Here is a 22,019-nt window from a genome sequence, read left to right as displayed (position 1 = left end):
AGTCTCTATTGTATATCACTCTTGCTGCTTATATCCTTCCTAGAGTTTCTCATGAAGTTTCATCCTTTTGTTGTTTTTTTTTCTGAATTATTTTTTTTTCAAGATTTATTTATTTATGCATTTTATGCATACAAGAACAGGGGTACAGGCCAGAGGTGTGTGTGTGGGGGGGGGGGGGCTGCGAGGATTCACCCGAGACGGAGTGGGGAACAGAAAAGGCGGGACTGACTGAAATGCCCGCTGCTCCCCTCAGCAGTTTGAGACAGGAGAGGTTTGCTGCGCAACATGTGTAGCTCCCTGGCTGGCCGGGGATGGAATTTATGCTGCAGAGGCTGTGGATAGCTTCACAGTGCTGTGCTTAACCCCTTGTGCCACCATGGAGTCCCCTCTGAATTACTTGCTTAATACTTTATTTCACATTAGAATATAAGGTCCTTTATTCCACATTAGACTATAAACTCTAAGAACAAAAAGACTGTGTGTGTATTCATCATTGTATTTGAAATTCCTATTCACTGCAGAAAGAATGGGGGACATTTCCACCTGCCTTCTGAGCCCAGCATCCCCTCCTGGTCTCTACTGTCCACTTAGCCCAGAAAGTCTACAATGGAATTGTAAGAGAGATTGGCATGAACAAAGAAGGAAGTTAAGGAAGTTTGTCCTTTGGTATTTCATGGTTAAGGAATTGATGTGTTTGCAGTAGCTAAATCATTTATTAAGGTTTATTTTGTTTTGTTCTTTGGGGTTAGCCTCAATTTTCAGATATGTGAACCATTGCATTTTGACTTCTAATATGGCCATGGAGCAATTTTGAGAACCAAAACACTAAAATAATCACCATAGAAGGGCAAGAAAATATCTGGTTTCATTCAGTGAATCAACTTGATGTGCAAAGTCCTTGAAAATTATAAGGAAATTGATCCTAAGGGGAGCCAAAGGCTAGTAGACTGGACCAGCCAAAGGTCATGTATAAAAAGACTAGGTGGAGCTAGAAAAAAAAAATTAGGATTCATGACTTTCAGTTCAGAAATTTTGGTTCTTTTCTTGTTTTCCTTAGGCACCATCTTTCCCCAGCAGACCCATCTGAAAGTGGGTGGAACCCAGAGAAATCCTGGTTGTTGTGCTTTTTTTCAATACTTCTCTTCTACTCCTCAAAAAAACATGTTCATATGGGTGAAATCAGGTAAAAAGATTTATGAGTGTCAGTTCTTATAGGCACTGAATGGCAAGGTCAGAGATGTAAGAAGTGGCTCCTCCCTCATCTTCTATCTCCCTCAATCAATCTGGGGCACAAGCTGTAAGGAACCCCACACCATTGCTCAAGAGGCCTGGGTTTGGCCTTTTAAGTGATGTCCCAAAACAATCAAACTTACCCACAGGAATTAAGTTTATGGCTCTTCGTGCCTCCATCTCTTCTGTTCATTTCCTCTCTTGTCTTCTTGTTGATGTCTCATGGTACCTCCCGTAATTCAGCTCTTGGCCTTTCTCTATTGAACATTCAGAAACTGATTCTGGCCTCGCTACACTAATCCACCTCTTGTTTCTCAGACAGGACTTGATATTCATCCCTGGCTTCCCAGCCAAGGACCATCCTGCTCCAAGTTTCAGTCTCACTAACTTAGCATGTGACAGGTTTGCTGTACTGGGCACATCTCTTGGTTTATTATTTTTCTTGGTTTTTCCACCTCCTCTGATAATCAATAGGTAAGGTACTCATCATGCAATTCTTCACTTTTCTTTAAAAAATGTTTTCTTCTTAAAACCAGAAAGTAGAATGGAAGTTTTCAAGGGTTGGGTGTGAGAGAAAATGGGAGTTGTTTAATAAGTATAGGATTTCAGATTTGAAAGAAGAAAATGTCCTGGATATCTGTTCCACAAAAATATGAATATACTTAACACTCCTGAACTGTACACATTTTAAATGGTTAAGGTGGTAAATTTTATATTATGTGTGCTTTTTGTAATCACATTTTTTACAAGGGGAATTTTAAAAGTTTTTATTCTTGTGAGCTCTCCTCTTTATGCTGTGTTGTATTTTATTTTAGCTAGCCTATTTGATCAAATGCTTATTCACCTGAATTCTTATGGAAATTGAATCTACCAAATGGGTCCATCTTTGGATTTTCCCAATCTGAAGATACACCTGATTCGAAGAGTATGGTAGTTTACATTCCATGAATAATAGTTGAGCACAACCATTTGCTAAGCACTGCAGAATTTGAAGATAAACTACACACACATCATTATTTACTGAAGCTTATGCATCTCAACAATAATAACAGATCTGCTGTGTATTATGATCTCTCCATGCCAGAAACTATACTTTGCTTTACATATATTGCCTCTTTTAATCTTTTACAAACTAATAAAGCAGATTTTTTTCTCTGATTTGATAGTCTTTTAGTAGTGTTACTATGTACCTGCATAGAAAACAAAATAGGATCCAGATTTAGTAAAATGGAATTAATATATATTAATGTCTGTCTGCCAAGCAGAGTGCTGAAGAATCTTACATAGGACATTTTATCTCCATTTTGCAGATAAGGAAATTGAGGAGCAGCCAGGTTAAGAAAATTGCCAAAGGCCACTTACTTAAAAGAAACAAAGATGTATTTGAAACCAGCATTTGGATGTTTCCCAAAACTGCGTGATTCTTACTATTACATTATGTGGCCTTCCTATGTAGCAATAACACAAGTTGGAAAATGGTTAAGTGCATTAGGAATTCTATATGAAGTCAGGTAGGAGATGAGAGAAGAAGAGGTTTGTTTCTAGCTGGAGTTGGTGAGGTGAGAAAATAAAAAGGGGGACAATGCGAGCACAAGATCAGGAGGAGGAATACAGGGTTTATATTCCGTAAACAAGCAGAACAGTTGTCTGGAATCTTCCAGGAATGAAGTATAGCAGTAGGAAACAGACTGGAAACTATGCAGTGCCTGGACCTGCAGGGCCTAGTTGCCAGTCTAAGAGGCTTGGATTTCAATATCTATGTGGTGAGACTACTATACCAACTGAGGAGCAAGAGTTGTGCTCTGCATATGTGCCTCTATCACAAGCATATGAGCTGAACTGTGGCGAGGTCAGGAGGATGAAAAGAAAAAACTAGCTAGATCTTCTCTATTTTCTTTTTAGTTACCACTGGACTTTACACTGGAAACTTATCCTCAACATGTTGAAATCAAGGATTCAATAGTGTATTTGCCTGAATCTACTTGTTTTTAAGTGAATTAAATATGATTATTTTTTGCCTCTTTCCTTAAAAGTCTGTAGGTTTAAAACATAATTTGAAGTTCATTTTCCAGGGAGGAATCCAATTTGGCTTTTGTTGTTTCTGGTCGGATATTATATGATTCTATTTTTTTATGGCGAGCCTTTAGAATGGTTCACAGATGTTGCTGCTAAAATAGGTCCTTCTGGAACTATTTGGCCTGAGAGACTCTCTGCTGCCATGGATTAAATTAATAGAAGACCTCTTGTTTAAAATCAAGTCCATACTCAAATTTAAGAAATCATAATTTTCTTGAAATAGATAAGGTAGTCATGGGGACAAGCAACAATTGGGTCACTATCCATGAGTTCACATCAATGCCAAGTTCAAATTAGAGACTATCTCTCCCAAGGAGAGAGATCAACCAGGTTAATGTTTTTATAAAACAACTTCATGCTCCTGTTGGTGAGTTGTACTGAAAAACTGTAGGAACTGAAAGAATACTTTTGGCTTAATGTATACATATGGGTATGCTGAAATTTAACAGACTACTCACAGCTATAAATAATTTAATAAAATGTGATCACATTGAAATATCAACTAAACATTACCCAAGTCTTGCACAAACTGAAGTAGCACGTAAGTGGCACCTCCGGTATATTCTTTGGTCTTCTGCTCTTTCACTCTTCTCTTTGGTGAGCTCAGCCATTGCCACTAAGCTGAAGAAGCTCATCTTTATTATAATCACCCTCCTAGGAGCAATGCTCATGTCTACATCTCCAGTTATGACCTATTTTTCAAAATCCAAATCGACACCATTCTAAGATGCATCGCCCTATTAGGCACCCGATGCTCAAGAGGTCCAAACTAAATTTATCGTTTTGTCCACAATACCGTTGCTCCTGCATCTAGTAACTGAACTAGGACCCATACATCAGCGTTCTCTAAATCATGTTCCAGGAAAATAATCCCCCAAAAGCTTAAATTAAAAAGGAAATTTATGGCCAACTAAGTTTGGGAAATTCTACACACCATATCTTACTTTCTTGGCTAATCAAGATGAAAATTAAACTTCTAAAGGACCATAGTTCTCCTGCAGTAGAAAACATGTTTATTTCATTTATTGTTATATTTTCTATAGCATCCCTTTCTTGTGTAACATCTGTTCACATTCTGCAAAAAGAGTGGTTACCAAAAAGCTTCTGAGGACAGCCTGCAGAGATCATTTTTTATTTCCCTTGCCCCACAATCATTACATGAAAGCCATCACCTCTTTGTCTAATCCTTGGAGCATACCTTGAGTCAGACTACCTGAATTTACTTCCTGACTTCGTCTCTTACCCGTTGTGGGATGTGGGCAAATTATCTAATCTCTTGGCTCAGTTTCCACGTCTTTAAAATAGCTGAGCCACCTTAAAGGATATAAGGGTTAAATGAGGCAATGCATGCAATGCTCTCTGAACAGTGCCAGGAACATAATATTCGCACAAAAATTCTCACTTTTATTAACCTTATTGTTACTTCTAAAATGTCTCTCACGTATTTTCTATTGCCTTTGACATTTCCATGCCTTAAGTACTTGTCATTTCTTTCCTGGTCCATGATAATAAAATAGCAATTTACAATTAGTTTGGTTCTTACAGATTTACTCAATGTTTTCCTGTACATTATCCAATTAACCTAATAAAAACTTCATTTACTCTATTCACCAACCCTTTGCAATTCATTCACCACACTGCCATTAAATTCTACTTAAAGCACTAGTCTATTGCATTCTTTTAATGATCCTCCAATAGCTGTATAATAAAGGGAAGTAACAGCTCCTCATTAAGGTGAACCTGGCTCTGACTTCACACTCCCCTTCACCTATTACCCGGGGCACTGCTCCTCTGGATTATAATGTCCCATAGGTTTTCAGACCACTTGACTTAGCTGGTAATACATTTTGTTTTGCCTTGAATATGCTTTCTTCTTCCACTGATGAAAAATCATACTCATTCTTTAAGATCTACCTCAAATTTTACCTATTCCATGAAATATTTCATAATTCCATGCAACATTCTCTTTTTGAGTCAACATTAGAAAAAGATAAACAACTCATATAGCATTGTTTTATCTCATGTAATGAATTATACAGAGAATATCTTCCACATTCAGCTGTGAGCTCAAAGAGAGGTGATGTTGGATTCACTCTTTTACACTGCACAAACCACAGTAGAGGTATTATCTATGTAGTAGAGGTATTTATTGACTAAATTTGCCTACATGAAGGACTTCTTATGACTCATTAGTATATACCACACCTCAAACAGTATTACACTTAAGAGTCAATTGGTTGGTAATTCTCTCCAGGCCAAAATGTCTACTCTTTAAAAAAGAATTCACAATGGGATCCCTTTAATAGGGAAGTGAGCCAATATCTCTAAATAAAAACACAATCACATGGAACTTTTGTAAAATACGCCTACCACACACACCTGTATCCACCAACTATCTCAGGATTCTGACTTCTTGGGATTATACCATGTTTTTGTTGGGATTCTCTTAGAGTAAATATAAAGGCCAATTAATATACTGGCCGTATAATAATATCATATCTTCTTTTTTTCCAATGGAGACTTCCTGGTTGGCTCTAAGAGAAGTGATCTAATCTATAGCCTCACTGCCTAATCTAAGTTCACTTTCAGGTCAGATGTCCCCAGCTTGTTTCTGATTCAATGACCTCATCTCCTTCAAGGGAACTACTCTTCCTTCAAAGGCTGCTATTGGAAAATCGCACTGGAGACTTAGCCACTATAGAGACAAACTTTCCAGATCTGAAGTGTACTATTCCCCACTGTGCATTGTTCTCAACACCTCCTTCCTGGCCTGTTGATCTGTCTTGGAAATACTGAGTAGAAGTAGGGGGAATAATTCTTTAATAACCTTCTATTTTCCTACAAGTGCATTTAATTAATCTGTTTTCCAAAGAAGCTAAATGCTTATACTTGAAAAGCATATTTTTAATTTTTTATTCGTGACTGCCACAGGACTCCCAGACTTAAGCAAGGGATGTCTCTTTGTCAGGAAGAAGTTTTGGGCCAGGGTTAAGCATCACATTCTCTTTGTTCATACCAATATTTACAGATTCTCAGTTCTTGCAACCTTATTCTGGACCTCCTAGCCATTGCTGCCTCCCGTGACTTGGATACCTTGATTCCATTTGGCCTGTTAATGATAAACTATTATCTTTGCCTGCTACACCTCTGCCAAGAGCTTTTTTTCCAGAAATTACTTTATAGTTATTATCTAATCTTTATAAAACCATGGAGGAAGTTTTCCCATCTAACAGACGGTAAATGATTAAGGAGAAGACAGTTAAAGAAACTGCTCAAGGTGACATAGTAATTCAGGGCTGGAATAATACTGAGTGTCCCCAATGTTCATTTTCCATAGTTCAATCTGCAAGTATCCTAAAATTATCTGAGTTTCAGTTTGTTTATAATTGTTTTTTTTAAAATCACTGAATGAATAAATAAAATGAAAGAATACATGTGAAAGGATGGTATAGTTAAACTCTCTGTGGAGAGTTATGTGCTTTCTTTGAATGTTGTTCACCAACTCTGGCTTATAGTCACATATTTTTGAAACAATGGCTTGATGATGAAAGTAGTTATAACCACAGATGTACTTAAATATGTAAAGCTATTAAGACTTTCCCTGTAAATTATGTACGGTACAAAAATGATTTTAGATGCTGTGTTTTAGCTTTTTATTAAAGAATTACAATATTCTTTCCTAGATTTTATTTGTATTTATCTCAGAGTTCTACCTTTTTAGTTACAACTATAATTTGTTGAATAGTAACTGGATGAAAATAATGAGAAAAATGCTCAATATTAGGGTGGGGGGTGGCATGTTCACAATTCTGACAGCTATTAATTATAAAAATATTTCGTGCCTAAAAAAAGTACATAAGTGCTAAGTGTCTTCATCTTTTTAAAAATATATTTCTTTTTTTAAAGATTTATTTATTTATGCATACCAGAACGGGGTTGTAAGCCAGAGGTGTGGGAGATGAAAGGATTCACCAGAGAGAGTGGGGAACAGAACAGGCAGATCTACTGAAATTCATTGCTGAGGGGAGCAGTGGGTGAGGCAGAAGAGGTCTCCTGCGCCACATGGGTTAGCTCCCTGGCCAGCAGGGGACAGAACTCCTGTTGCAGTGGCTGGTGATAGCTTGTTAGCACTGTCCTTAACCCCTACACCACCAGGAGGCCATAAACAAATTCATTTTATCAGATTCAAAATGCTCCTTTTTTCTGGAAGTTTAAAGAGCCTCATATCACCTTGCTTTTTACAGTTTATAATTCTTTTTTTTCCCATTTTGTGGGTGTTCATAACATTTGAATATGGGCTACAAATTAGAATATCAGCCTACCAAAATGTAAGTCCCAAAATCATATGTAAATAGCATCCATGAACAAAGGAGTTAAGCACTCTTGGTGGACAAGTATTTTTAATAGTGCCTAAAGATAGTAGGTGCTCAATAAAGAGCAATTAAGGGTGATCCTTGCCCTCAATAACTCTGTTTTCTTCTTTTTTCCTGTGTCCATGGAAGTTATACTCCCACCCTTCCTTTGAGTCAGGTGTGACCAAGTTGACTATATTCTAGCCATGTTGTACATTTGATTACCAGTATGTTTGTGCCCTATTTCCCCTATCCTCCATCCCCTGACAACCACTATTCTACTCTCTAGTTTTATATCCTCAACTTTTCTAGATATCATATAAAAGTGATTCCATAATACTTGTCTTTCTGTGTCTTAGATTTTACTTAACATACTAGCCTCCAGTTTCATCCATGTTGTCACAAACAGCAGGACTTACTTCCTCATATTTAGATAAAGAAGAAAGTAAATATATATGTTACATTTTCTTTATATATATATAAGTATACATAATATTTATATACTATACATAATATATATCATGTTTTCTTTATCCATTTATCAGTAGACACTTCGGTTGATTCCATATTTGGGCTATTGTGAATAATGTTGTAAGGAGAGTGGAGTGCAGTTATCTCTTTGAGCTTCATTTCATTTCCTTTGGATATGCACCCAGAAATGGAATTGCTACATCATATGGTAGTTTTATTTTTAGTTTTTTGAGGAAACTCCATACTGTTTTCCATAATGATTACACCAATTTACATTCTCAGTGTAAGGTTCCCTTTTTTGCTATATTATCTTCAACATCCTCTCTCTTGTCCTTTTGGTAATAGTCAACCTAGCAGGTATGAGGTGATATCTCATTGTGGTTTTGATTTGCATTTCCCTGACGATAAGTGGTGTCAAGAACCTCTTGATATACTGTTGGTATTTTGTAAATCTTCTATGTAAAAATGTCCGGTCAAGCCCTTTGTCCATTTTTAAATTGGGTTAACTTTTTTGCTATTGAGTGGTAGCATTTCCTTTATGTATGTCGGGTATTAACCCCTTGTCAGATATTCGATTTGCAAATATTGTCTCATTCCTTAGTTTCTCTTTTCAGTTTGTTGATGGTTTCTTTTGCTCTGCAGAAGCTTTTTACTTTGCTATAGTCCCATTTGTTTATTTTAGCTATTGTTGCCTGTGCTTTTGGTGTCATCTACAAAACAAATCACTGTCATGATCAATGTCAAGGAAATTTTTATTATGTTTTCGTCTAGGAGTATCACAATTTCATTTCTTACATCTAAGCTTTTAATCCATTAAGGGTTAATTTTTGTGCATGGTATAAGATAAGGGCCCAATTTCATTCTTTTGCATACAGATAGTTTGTTTTCCTAAAACCATTTATTAAAGAAACAATTTTCCCATTGTGTATTCTTGGTACATTTGTTGAAGATCAGTTCATCTAATTTGCATTGGTTTTTCTGGTCTCTCTATTCTGTTCCATGGGTCCTTGAGTCTATCTTTATGCAAGTCCTATACAGTTTTGATTATGGCAGCTTTGTAATGTACTTTCAAATTTGGAAGATAATACTTCCCACTTTGTTCTTCTTACTCGAGATTTCTTTGTCTAATCATGATATTTTGTAGCTTCTGTAATTTGAATCTACATGCTTAGATTTCATTGTCATTATAGGTAGAGTGAGGGACATACTTTCCTTTTGTAGTATGAGTTTATGGGAAGAGAAGAGTGGAAAGAGCATGAACAAACACAGTGTGAATCAAACTGTCTTGATGTTTTCTCTCTATTGAAGTTAAAGAGGTAAGGAAAAGCACTTGAAATACACAGAGGAAAACACTCAGGGTAGAGGGGCTTTTGCCATGTTTCTCACCTAGGAGTCTTAGCAGATATCCTCGTCAGACTGTGTTAAAAATGTTGGGACACAGTAGAGTATGATGTGCATAGAGAGGACTTGCCCACAACAAAATAGCCTCAATAATTAGAATATCCATAATCCAAAGTTCCCGTGTGTCCTCCACCTGGAGGTGGGGTACAGTTATCTCACAGTTGGGATGGAAAACCTAGGTGGTTTCCAGAGCCCAGAGTTGGAGAGTTAACAGGGACAAGTTTGGAGTCATAACTCTACCATAAAAGATGTGAAAGGAGGTATGTCTTTACAAAGTATGGTCAAGCCCCGTCAAGCTCAAAGACCAGCCCACAAGTTACATAAACACCACCTTAATAGGAGATACCCCCTGACTATTCAGAGACACAGAAACAGGACCTATCAGGCGACACCTGGCTCCTGTTCAGGCACAGTCCAGAGCAGCTAAGTATCTCATCTCATTTTTGCAGTCAGAGGTCACTTGAACTGTCCTTCTCTCTATATACGAACACCACCATTGAGAACAGCAAGGAGAAGTCAGAAAAGGAAAGTCTATGCATTTTATCAGAATGGGATTGACAGTTTATCTAATGAGTCTGTTTAAATTATTCAATGAGAAAACACTGCATTGGTCTATAATATCTTATTATCTAGTATTGTGGGGACTATTGAAGGAAGTTAGTGACCCACTGGTACATGTAGCCTTTTTATTTCTAGATAAGCAAACCAAATCATCAAAGGCAGAATTGTATCTATATACAGCTGACACTACACCACTTTTAAAGCTCAGCACAGTGCTTTCTCTATAGACTCTGCAGCCTCCTGTCCCCATGTTCTATGTTTATTATTCAGCATGTAACTTTAGAGCTCAGATCTAAACCTTGGACTTAATTGGGATCTTGTTATAACTCTAATGAGGGAGAGAGAGAAAGAGCAAATGATATTTTTGAGGGATTTGTCAGAATACATACAAGCTCTTGAATTGTAAACATTTTCTATCTATTTGCATACACAGGCAATCACCAGTATTTACGTGTCTGCATTTGCGCAAAGCTGTGTCATAGTATGTAGGGAATTTACTTTGTATACCAGTACTATGGAATGATGGATACGAGGTAATGTTTTTTAGGCTTAAGGTACTTGTTCCTATGTCCAATGGAGGAATGTCAAAAGAGGAATGTGGTTTGTTTGCCAAATACTCTGGTCACCTGAGGTCTACCTCTCACAGCAGGAAGTGAAGAGTTCTTTCTTGCTTTGCTCTTAAAGGGATAACCTTGAGGAATACAAAAGCTCACCTCAAGCCAAAAGAGAGTTAAGGAATCTATCATAAATAAGCATTGAATAGCTATTCAAAGCATTCATCTTGCAATACCATGTAGATTTTTTTTCTTCAAGCAACTTTGCAAGATTGCATAGTCTTTGTAAGAATGATACGGTCTTAGTTGTTTCAATAGAGTAAGGATGACTCTCTCTGTAATGCTGTCTTACTCCCAGATGATTCTTGCAGTTCCTCACTATGTAAGTGAGAAACAGTAGCAACCCTACAGAAAATTGGTTTAAAGGAAGTGCGGTTAACATTCATTACTCAAAGGACAGAGGGGAACAGCTGTCCCAGGAAGGTTAAGTAGGAGCCAAGTAAGGAGAGTCAGAAAGGTATTTGCTAAGAGGACTGCAACCATAACACTCTCTTTCAGGGTGAGTTTTTCTGAAGAGTAAAGGAATTCAATCCACATTTTCTCCTTATGATTGTACAAGGGTAAAAAGTGAATTTTCTTATAAAAATTCAGTGGAGGTAGAAGCTCAGAAACTTCAAGTTAGACCTTTTGTCAGCACAGAGACGCTGCCCCTGGCTTCTCAGCCCTGCAAGTGGACCCAGGGGAAGTGCTGCATTAATATAAGATGCCTGGTGGGAAACGATTGCTCTTGTAACTTTATATTAAAATCAACAAAACTGCACTTAGCAGTTCTTTTATTCTCCAGTTGTGATACAAACTGGAAAACTGTTGAGTTTGAAGGACTTATTTTGAACATTGCTAGCACCTGTGAAGAAATTTTTAACAGTGTCACTTCTGAAACAAAGCTGAAGAAAGGCAGGCTCTCCGATATTTTAAGAGTCATGAAATAAGACTGACATAAGAGAGAAGTGTTCCGTTGACCTGTTGGACTTCATCTGATTTCTGAGGTTTAAATAGGTGTGACATTCATCTACTAGAAGTACTTTGTGTCTCTGATCTTTGTTGTAGTTATAAACAACATACATACATAGATAACAGCTCTCTAATCTCTTAATTATCAGTTTTGCTATTTTGAGACTCATGCATTTGACTTTGATAAATATGCTTTGTCATAGTATATAAACATCCTATTTCTAATTTACTAAGAGTTTTTTTAAATTTAAAACTTGAATTTCATCAAGGCATTTTTAACATTTATTGTAATAAATGTTTTTGTTTCTTTTGTCTTATCACTGTGGTAGACTTTCTTTTAATGTGGTAACCTTGGTTTACACCATTGTTTGTGTTTTAGAGGTATAAGATCTCCCCCCTCAGGTACCATGACCAGATTGCACCCATCACCAAGACACCTAGGGTCCACCACCAAGGCCATTGTGTTCCCTCCCTATTGTGCTTTTACCCCTTCTCTCCCCTCTAAAAACCTCAGTTCTATAGACAGCTTCCTAGAGTTACTTTCTATTTTCCATTGTTATTATTTTTGGTGTACCATTCCTGAAGGCACTGTAACACCAGGACTCCAAAAGTCCATTTATTTTTTTTTTTTTTTTTTTTTTTTTTTTTTTTTTTTTTTTTATTTTTTTTTAAATAGAGGCATGTTTTATTTATTTATTTATTTGTTTGTTCGTTTGTTTTTGTTTATACATGCACTGGGTACAGTCAGAAGCATGGGAGGGTGAGAGAATTCACCAGGGCCAGAGCGGGGAGCAGAGCAGGCAGAAGGACCGAAGTACACTGCTGAGGGGAGCAGCGGGCGGCAGGAGAGGTCTGCGCGCCATGTGGGACCCTCCTCTGGTGGCCGGGGAGCAGCCGGGAATCGAACCGGCGCTGCAGAGGCTGCGGGCAGCTTCGCAACCCAGCGCTCAACCGCTGCGCCACCGGGGAGGCCCCAAAAGTCCATTTAATATGTTGTCCTCAGGGAGAGGGTGTATCAGATATTAAACTTATAAGAACAGATACTATGCTTGATCTTAGTCAAAAGGCTAAGAATAATGTAGGGTTAGTTTTTAGTTTGACTATATCCAGTCCTTTGTTTAGTTTTTCTGTTTTCTACATATAAGTAACATCAATATAGTACTTTATTGGGCCTCCCTGGTGGCACAGGCAGTTGAGCACAGCGCTGTGAAGCTGTATGCAGCCTGTGCAGTGGGTTCGATCCTAGCCTCAGGCTGGTGAGATACCCACATGGTGTGGCAGACCTCTCCTGTCTCGCCTGCTGCTCCCCTCAGCAGTATATTTCAGTCAATTAGCCTGTTCTGTTCCCTGCACTGTCTTTGGTTTATCCTCTCACCCTCCCACACCTCTGGCCTATACCCTGGTTCTTATATGCATGAATAAATAAATGTTTTTTTTAAAATATGGTACTTTATTAATGGATTTCCTAATGTTGAACTATCACTGCATTTCTAAAATATATTTTTAATGGCCTAATGGATTTGCTAATTTTTATTTATTATTTTGCACCCTATCATCTTTTTTCTACTTGCTGTCTTTCCCAAGTTTTAGTAGCCAGCTATGCTAGCTGCATGTAGCCAATGAACTACAATGTCCATAATTTTGTGTGTTCTATAGTAGTTTCATTAGCATAAACATAATTTTTTCTAAAAAGATTTCCCAGAAATTTGTTAGACCTATGGCAAAGTGCAGGAAAAGGAGCAATTTTTAATATCTTTTTTGATTTCTTTTGCTGTTATTTGAGACTAATTATTTGTTGTTTTGACATCTCCATGTTTCTTCTTTTAATTCACATATTGCCTGGGAGAAAATATCTGTTTCATCAACAGATAATTAGCAAAGAATTGTAGGTACTCTTCTAATTTTTGATTATCTATGGTTTATAGTTATATCATCTTTCCCAATGTTGTATATGTATATTTTTAGAATGTTTCTCTTTGTTGCAGTGGATCCTTTTCTGTACTTTTTACTGAAACTTAAATTATACAAATTCTATTTACATCTATTTTCTAATTTACTATTTTCTCCTTTTACATTTATGAATTCTTTTCCTCTACTTGATTCCTTTTATTGCAACTTATCTAATTTCCTGGTTGAGATTTTAATTTATTTAATTTTATTCTTTCTCATTTATAAAACAAGTTATTTAAATTTGTGAATATGTATATCTTGGCTCTGCTTGTAGTATCCATTTTTATATAGAAATTTATGTACAAATCAGAACAGATTAAACAGTCGTTTTTGGAGAATTTTATTGAAAAACCCATATTCAAAAGATGGAGAATATGTAAGAAATAGTGAACAATTTGAGAAAAGTGAAATATCAGTCAGCAATAGCCAACTAGAAGGAACAGGCCAGTTGAATTTTTATCTTGCTTTCTGCTTTTAAAGGCAAATAATGTGATGGGGAAAGACTCATATAAGATATGTATTTAAAAACAATTTGTCAAAGGGATTATTTGGGCCAATGTGTATTGATTCCAAATCTCCATACCTTCTTCATTTTTTTATACCAATCAATTATGTTCAGAAAGAATATGCATTGCAAGTTTACCATCAGAGACTTAATTATTTTTCCTAAATTATACTAGTCTTTGGAATTATACTAGACTAAATTATACTAGTCTTTGGAAATCTCATGGGTACATTTCGATAATGATTAGAGCAATATTTCCAAGGATTTTTTTCTCAAAAAAAGGTGCCATTTAATTCTTGTTTACCAAATTCCTCATTCTCCAAGCATGTAAATGAAACATGACTTTATCATGCTTATTATGTATCCATAACTGTAATGATACTTGCATTTACTGAGCACATTCTATATGCGCTTAGTATTTTAATGTTTCTGTGGTCCTACCTTATTTGATCTTCATAACAACATAATAAGAAAGGCAGTGATGAGGAGACAGAAGTACAGAGTGGATAAGTAACAGAATCAATAAGTTTCAAAGCCAGACTCAAACCCAATCTCTCCCTAGAGCCCATGTTCTTAAATTCCTACTGCACTACTTACCAAGGAGTAGAAAAGTGTGAGGCAAAATCACAAGAAAAAGCACTGGGTAAATCAACCATTGTCTGGGATGAAATGGAACAGCATGACCCAGCAATACAGAAGACCAAATACAAAGCTACAAAGCCATTTCACCCTTGGGGGTGAAAGCGTTGTGTCCCCAGTGCAGAAACACCGTCTCTTCAAGAAAGTCTGTGACATTTGTCTTACCATCCCAGGGAGGAAATTGGTCCACTCTATCAGTAACTAATGAGATGATTTCTATATTATATTTCAAATCCTGTAAAAATTTTCCTATTCAAAGGATGCTAACTTATAGGAGTCCTTGCCTCTGTATGATGCCACACCCAAGTGAAGTATGTGGTTTTATCTGCCTGTGGCCCTGGTACTGGGAACCAGGTGCAGTGTCTCTAGTCTCTCTAGTTGATCACAAGATGTACCTTCCACCCAGGCCACCTTCAAAGATTTTTTTCCACTTCCATATTTTCTTTCCAAGTTGGCATGGCATGGGAACTTAGGGTTTGCTTCTAGAGCATCCTTTGTTTTTAAAAAGCTAATATTTATTTCCTCATTTGCCTTGGCAAAAAATAAAACAACAGTAATAGTAATAACACTTGGCACTAAGAGTGAGAACCCAGAGAAAGATTAAAAGTGGCAACGAATGAAGCAACTCTTCTTCATAGTTGCGTCCAAGGGAAACACTGGGAAAATTCATTTAAAAATATCATTCCATATGTCAACTCAAATATATTTTCACATATTTGTCATGGTTTTGACCAGACTTCAGTAAAAATTAGACAAAAGATGATGATTTGACTCTTCTTCAGTGTTTGCCACAGCACAAGCCTTTTTCTACAGGGACCAAATACATTTCACTTTTATCACGTTTTCTCCCCTACCTGCCAAATGCTTCTGAGTTTCTCTTAGTTCTTGTACTTGCATAGTCACGCAATGTCTTCTTTAAAAAGGGAAAATAAAGGAGCTTGAATAAAACAAACACTTGATATTGATCTAAGCTCACTACAAAGGAAAGTAATTAAAGGACAGATCATTATTTCTCTGATGCAATTTTTAATCGCCCCCACAATAAATTCTCTATCCTGATTATCCCACTACATTCAGAGATTTGAGCTATTGTGTTCCAGGTTTCATGCTGTGTAGTTCAATTGAATTACCTCATGAATGTGATCAAGGCAGGTTGATTTGGTTCTTGTTTTAGTAAGAATTGTCTTAGTCTTAATTGTCTTAGAGCTCTTTTTTTTTTTTTAAACCCAAGACAAATAGCTACAATAATGAGAAAGAGTTTACAGAAAATGTAGCTGTATCAACAAGAAATGAGTTTCCATTAACTGTTTGTCTAATTATGTCTTGTATTCATGACTGAATTCAAATGAGAGGGAACAAAGTCTTCAGATTTAAACGGTAGCTTTAGTAACTTTCCTACATTCTGTATCGTAGGATAAAATGGAATATAGCCTAAGTGCTTGCAGAAAGGAAATTAACTTTGTGGCAGTATGACAAGTTTGGAGTATATTTGTCACTTAAGAAAAAGTGAATAAGGATTTGTATAACTTGCTCTTTTCATTACATTGGTTTTCTATTGCCTTCTCTCTAAATATTGGTATTTGTAATTTTAGAATAACAGGACTAGATGTTATTATACTGCGCTTTATATGTATTTAGTATGACTTCCCCCTTTATCTCTCATTCCTTCTTATGGATGTCTTCCTATTTTTACCATGTAACTCAGTCACCAAAACAGCAAGTAAATAAAAGATGTTTATTGATTATATTCAGAATTTGCTCAGTGATCATTACAAAAGAGTGAGAAAATATTAATGCAATGCCTGTAAAATAGTATTAGAACAAAGAGGATCAATATTTATGAAGCAAATATACTGGACACTATATATACATTATGTAATTTGACCCTTGGGATAGTTATTTATTTGTTCCACTTTTCAGTGTGGAAATGAGAGCTCAGTTAGGTGTGGTTTAGGAACTCAATCAGAGCCAAACGGAGTAAGAGCTGGAAGCCAGGTCTCAGGTCTGACTCTCTACAAAGCATTCCTCAACTCATTGTGCCATGATGCCACCCCTGAAGATGTAAAATCACAACCTTTATTCAAACAATGTTTCTTAGTACCCAAAGTGGTGGTTTCTTCTGTTGTTTTTTTTTTTTTTTTTTTTTTTTTTCAGTTTCTTTTTTTCTCTGAGGGCTAGCGGGCGAAGCAACTTATCACCACACTATGCAAAGTTACATGTGCACTATAGACCATGAAAGATTAGCTTTAGAAACTGAGAGAAAACAAGCTTCTGATCCTCAGTCTGAGAAGTTAGATGGGCAGAAGGCTTCATGAGGAGAGAAAATTGCCAGCAAGGAAATTGGGATAAGATAAGGAAGAAAATTTGATGATATAGGAAAGAACTGGTGTCATATGATTATTTGGGTAAATATTTCCAGAAGCATCTGGAAGTAATATTTGTTGCTTCCAAAGAGGGGCACCAAATGCTAGGAGACTGAGAATGATGGAGAGTTTTGCCTTTACACTCTTTTTAATGTTTTGAAGGTTATAAAATGAGTTTGTTAAACAATGCATAAAAATGAACATAAGTAAATGAAGAGACTGATGTGGTTTCATAAGTATCTCTTGAATTAATAACTGAAAAATATGTTTAATAATAATAGTAGTAACAACAGGAAGGTTTTGTATATAACTAAATACATAATTTACAAAGTGCTTTTGCATTTATTATATAATTTAACTAGAATTCTGCAATGACTTCCCTTATTAGATGCAGTTTTTTTTTTAAGCTCTGAGTTACAGATAAAGAAATTTAGATTGGGCCTCCCCAGTAGCGCAGGGGTTGAGCGCTGGGTTGCAAAGCTGCCTGCAGCCTCTGCAGCACCGGTTTGATCCCCGGCTGCTCCCCGGCCACCAGAGGAGGGTCCCACATGGTGCGCAGACCTCTCCTGCCACCCGCTGCTCCCCTCAGCAGTGTACTTCCGTCCTTCTGCCTGCTCTGCTCTGGTGAATTCTCTCACCCTCCCGCGCTTCGGACTATACCCAGTGCTTGTATAAATAAATAAAAATAAATCTTAAAAAAAAAAAAAGAAATTTAGATTAAGGCAGTAGACCCAGGTCACAACGTATGGCACCCTATGTTTTAACTCCAAGTTCAATGCTTCCATCATACAAAAGGTAGCAGTAGAGACTAATAACATGCTAGGAAAAAAATAGAGAACATGCCTCTAATCTATTGAGAGAGTAGGCACAATAGAGCCCAGATTAAGAAAAAGCAAACAGGGCCTCCCTGGTGGCGCAAGGGGTTGGGACGCAGCCTATGTGGTGAGCCGCAGCACTGCAGCATGAGTTCTATCCCAGGCCAGGGAGCAACCAACATGGTGCAGCAGACCCCTCCGGTCTTGCCCGCTGCTCCCTTCAGCAGTGTATTTCAGTCAGTCTGCCTGTTCTGCTCCCCACTGTCTCTGGTGGATCCTCTCACCCACCACACCTCTGGCCTGTGCCCCAGTTCTTTACGCACAAATAGATAAATATTTAAAAAAGAAAAGAAAAAGCAAACAAAAATTCAAAAGACAGCAAACATAAAATATATTCAGAACAAGAGTAAAAATTCTGTAAGCCTACTACCTTTGAAAAACAACTGAAAGAAGATGGACTTGCCCACATTCTAATTTGCTTTTATCACCTTTGCCAACATGATTGGCTGAAAAGGGAAACATGCTTGAGAAGAGGCAACTGAAGTCTAAGATTGGTTAAGGGATAAAAAGAGAGTATATAATTAACTCTAATGAGCTTGAGTCTCATTGCCCATACAGATTACATCCAAGATACAAAAAGAGCTCATGTTAGGGATCTGTGGAGGACAAGGAAGGTGCTGATAGGATGTGTATATATATGTATCTATGTATACACACATATACATACATACACACATACAGGCTATATATATATAGATATTCATCATTTCTTTAAAGATTGGGTGCACACATACATACACATGCCCAATCTTTAAAGGAATGATGAAACTAGATTTTGAAAACCACATACCACAAAGTGCTGTTGATTCTAGACACAGTTCTAGACAAGATTAACAAAGAAGAGCTTGGAAATCTCTTAAAATGCCTTGACACAGTGGAATCACCATTTCAATTAGATTATTTGATAGGTCTACCATAATCAAGTACCATAGGCTGGTAGGAAGTCAACAACAGAAATTTATTTTTTCACAATTCTGGAGACTAGAAAGCTGAGATAATGGCATTGGTAAAGTTGATTTCTTCTTAGGCCTCTCTCCTTGATTTATAGATGGCCAATCTTTTCCCTCTGTTCTATGGTTTCCCATAATACCCATTTGTGTTCAGATTTCTTCTTCTAAGGATACCTGTCATATTAGATTAGGGCCCACCAAAATGAACACATGAACATTCTGTTTATTGAATATTTTCAATAAAATAGGGTTGAATTTCCCTCTCCACCTAAGAGCTACCATTATACATGTGGAAAAGCTAACATTTGTTGGGTTTGCTTTTGGGTACTACTAAGTGCTTTTTGTGTCTTATTTTATCTAATCCTCATGAAAACCCTATGAGAAAACTCTAGGATATTAACATTATCCTCATTTTATAAACAAGAAATCCAAAGTTGAAGAGCTTGAAAAACTTGCACAAGTTCTCAAAGCTAGTAAATTGAAGAGCCAGGACTCAAAACCATCATATCTGTTTCCAGATCCCATATATGTAACCATTGGCCCATCCTCTCTCATCATCATAGTGTATGTGAATTTTAACAAAGCATCTCTCATAATATTCATGAACACAGTGATTTAATGAATTATAAAACAGCTAAGCAGTTTCATAACAACTGAATGACTTTCTGAAGAATATTAGCTAGTAGATTGATTATGACATAGAAATATGGTCTTCATTTTCATACCACAGGCCTCTTTCCTTGTTCCTGCTGTGTATATTTAAATCAGTGACCTACTTGAGAACATGGACAAACAAGAATATCAAATAAACAAATGATCTTGAGCTGGAAGGGTGGGAAATACTCATGTTTATAAATTAGGATTTGGATTCCAGCTGAATGTGAGCAGCACTATGAAGTAATAAACAAAGGTGAGTGTTTCTTTGAGGGAGAAGGCCAATAGAATGGGGATTGCTTCACCTGTGGGTTCTCAGAGGCATTACAAAGGAAGTCTTCACGGCCTCTCCTGATGTCACTGTCAAGTTCTCATACTAGAGAGGTCATGAAGCACATGAGGACACGGATGCAGGAAGAGATATGAGAAATCTGACTTAGATGAACCCCAGCATAGGCAGAGAGGGACAAGATAGAATTAACACCTCATTCACGGAGCTCAAAATTTTCCATGTTTCCTGCCTTTTAAAATCTTGTTTATCTTGCTGTAGTTGCTTGTAGGAAGAGTCCCCAGCCCTTAAAATCACAAAGGGCTTATGTGATAACCTTTGAAAAAAGCAAGGAAAGGAGAGCCAAGGATGTAGTTTCTTTGTCCTCAAACTCTAGGGTATGGTTAATGGGAAGATCCCAGGAAACAGTGACTGGTGACAAATGACAAATGTGTGAGGGCTCTTTTTTCTTTTTAAGATTTTTTTTTTGTATGTATGCATACAAGAACTGGGGTATAGGCGAGAGATGTGGAGGGTGAGAGGATTCACGATAGACAGAGTGTGGAGAAGAACAGGTGGATCTTCTAAATACACTGCTGAGGGGAGCAGTGGGCAAGACAGGAGAGGTCTGCTGTGCCATGTGAGTTAGCTCCCTGGCCAGGGATCGAACTCATGCTGCAGTAGCTGGTGATATCTTGTTAGCACTGAGACTTTAACCCCTGCACCACCAGGAGACCCCGTGTGAGGTCTCTTGCAGGCATGAAAGGGAAGTTCATGGACTGTCCAGGCCTGGGAAGGGGGTTTTAGGATAAAAAAACAGAAATTCCTGACGGGCTCCCTAATAACTGAAGTTATTCAGTAGATGGACAGGAGTATTTTAAAGGTAATGAGTTTCATAGTGTTGCAGTGGGGATTTGTGTTACAGATAAGAAGTTTTTGTAAATTCTATTATAAATCTATTAATTCTATTATCGATGATTCTATTATTGTTCATACATAGAAGTTAAACACAGATGTATTCATTACTTCAAAGGATAGTTCCAAGTATAGAGGTTATGCCTAAGATTATACATTGGCAAAAGTTTGCTGTATATTGGCGTAGCTTTTCATAGTATGCAAAATGTTTTTGTAGACTATAGAACCAATATTTACGTTATCTGCTTTATTTTTTTTAAAGATTTATTTATTTATTTATACAAGCACTGGGTACAGTCAGAAGCGTGGGAGGGTGAGAGAATTCACCAGAGCCAGAGCAGGGAACAGAACAGGCAGACTGACGGAAGTAAACCGCTGAGGGGAGCAGTGGGTGGCAGGAGAGGTCTGCGTGGGGAGCAGCCGGGGATCGAACCGGCGCTGCTGCATAGGCTGCGGGCAACTTCGCAACCCAGCGCTCAACCACTGCGCCACCGGGGAGGCCCACGTTATCTCCTTTAATCACTCACTTTAAATCACTCTGATCTAGCTTCCACTTCCACCATTCTACTGAGTTGTTTTTAATAAATGACCTCCTATGTTCTACATGGATTCAGTTATTTTTTTTTTTTCATCATTTTCTCACTAAAACTTCATAGACTCCCGCCTTCTGTAATGGCAGAGTTCTAATTATATTTCTCTCTTTCTGACCATTCCTTCTTGATCTTCTATTGCCAATGCAGGATCTTCTTGCATCTGAAAAATTTAGATTTCTTAGGTCTTTGTTCTTGTGGCTGTTTATTTCTCAAGTAATAAATTCTCATTGGAAAATCACATTTAAACCTATGGCCTCAACCAACAACTACTTACTGATGTTTCTCATAACATCTGCAGCCAAGTGACCGTTCCTAACCTTCAAACCATTTTTTCCTACTGTATACTGAACATCTTTAATTGAGTATCCCAGAGGACTTTCAGATCTGGCTTGTCTATAATGGGATGAATCATCTGGCTTTCCAATTTCCTCCTTGTTCCTCTCACAATGTTTCCAGTGTTGATGTTTCCCAACTTCTAAGCTATTAACCTGAAGATTGAGGTGGATCTTTCCCTAGTTTCCTATTCATAATCAATCACTGAGGAGTGGTGTATCCCAATCACCTCTTGAACGTGTTCTCTTTTATCACCCTCTATCATTGCCATAACTCCAATATTTGCCATCTTTCTGGGTTTTTTCCCTAGAACATTAT

The 22,019-nt window shown here is 37.3% G+C and overlaps 1 long non-coding RNA gene and 1 pseudogene across 1 annotated transcript in view; both read right to left on the bottom strand.

Annotated features, from left to right (window-relative positions):
- Nucleotides 1–22,019, bottom strand: part of LOC129146928 (uncharacterized) — a 67,702-nt gene that overhangs the window by 22,324 nt on the left and 23,359 nt on the right. The window lies entirely within an intron of this gene.
- Nucleotides 12,573–12,736, bottom strand: LOC119260061 (U2 spliceosomal RNA; annotated as a pseudogene).

This window comes from Talpa occidentalis, unplaced genomic scaffold, assembly GCF_014898055.3.
Source record: "Talpa occidentalis isolate TD23 unplaced genomic scaffold, MPIMG_talOcc4v2.1 talOcc4.5, whole genome shotgun sequence".
NCBI lineage: Eukaryota > Metazoa > Chordata > Mammalia > Eulipotyphla > Talpidae > Talpa > Talpa occidentalis.
This window is presented reverse-complemented; position numbering and strand designations above follow the sequence as displayed.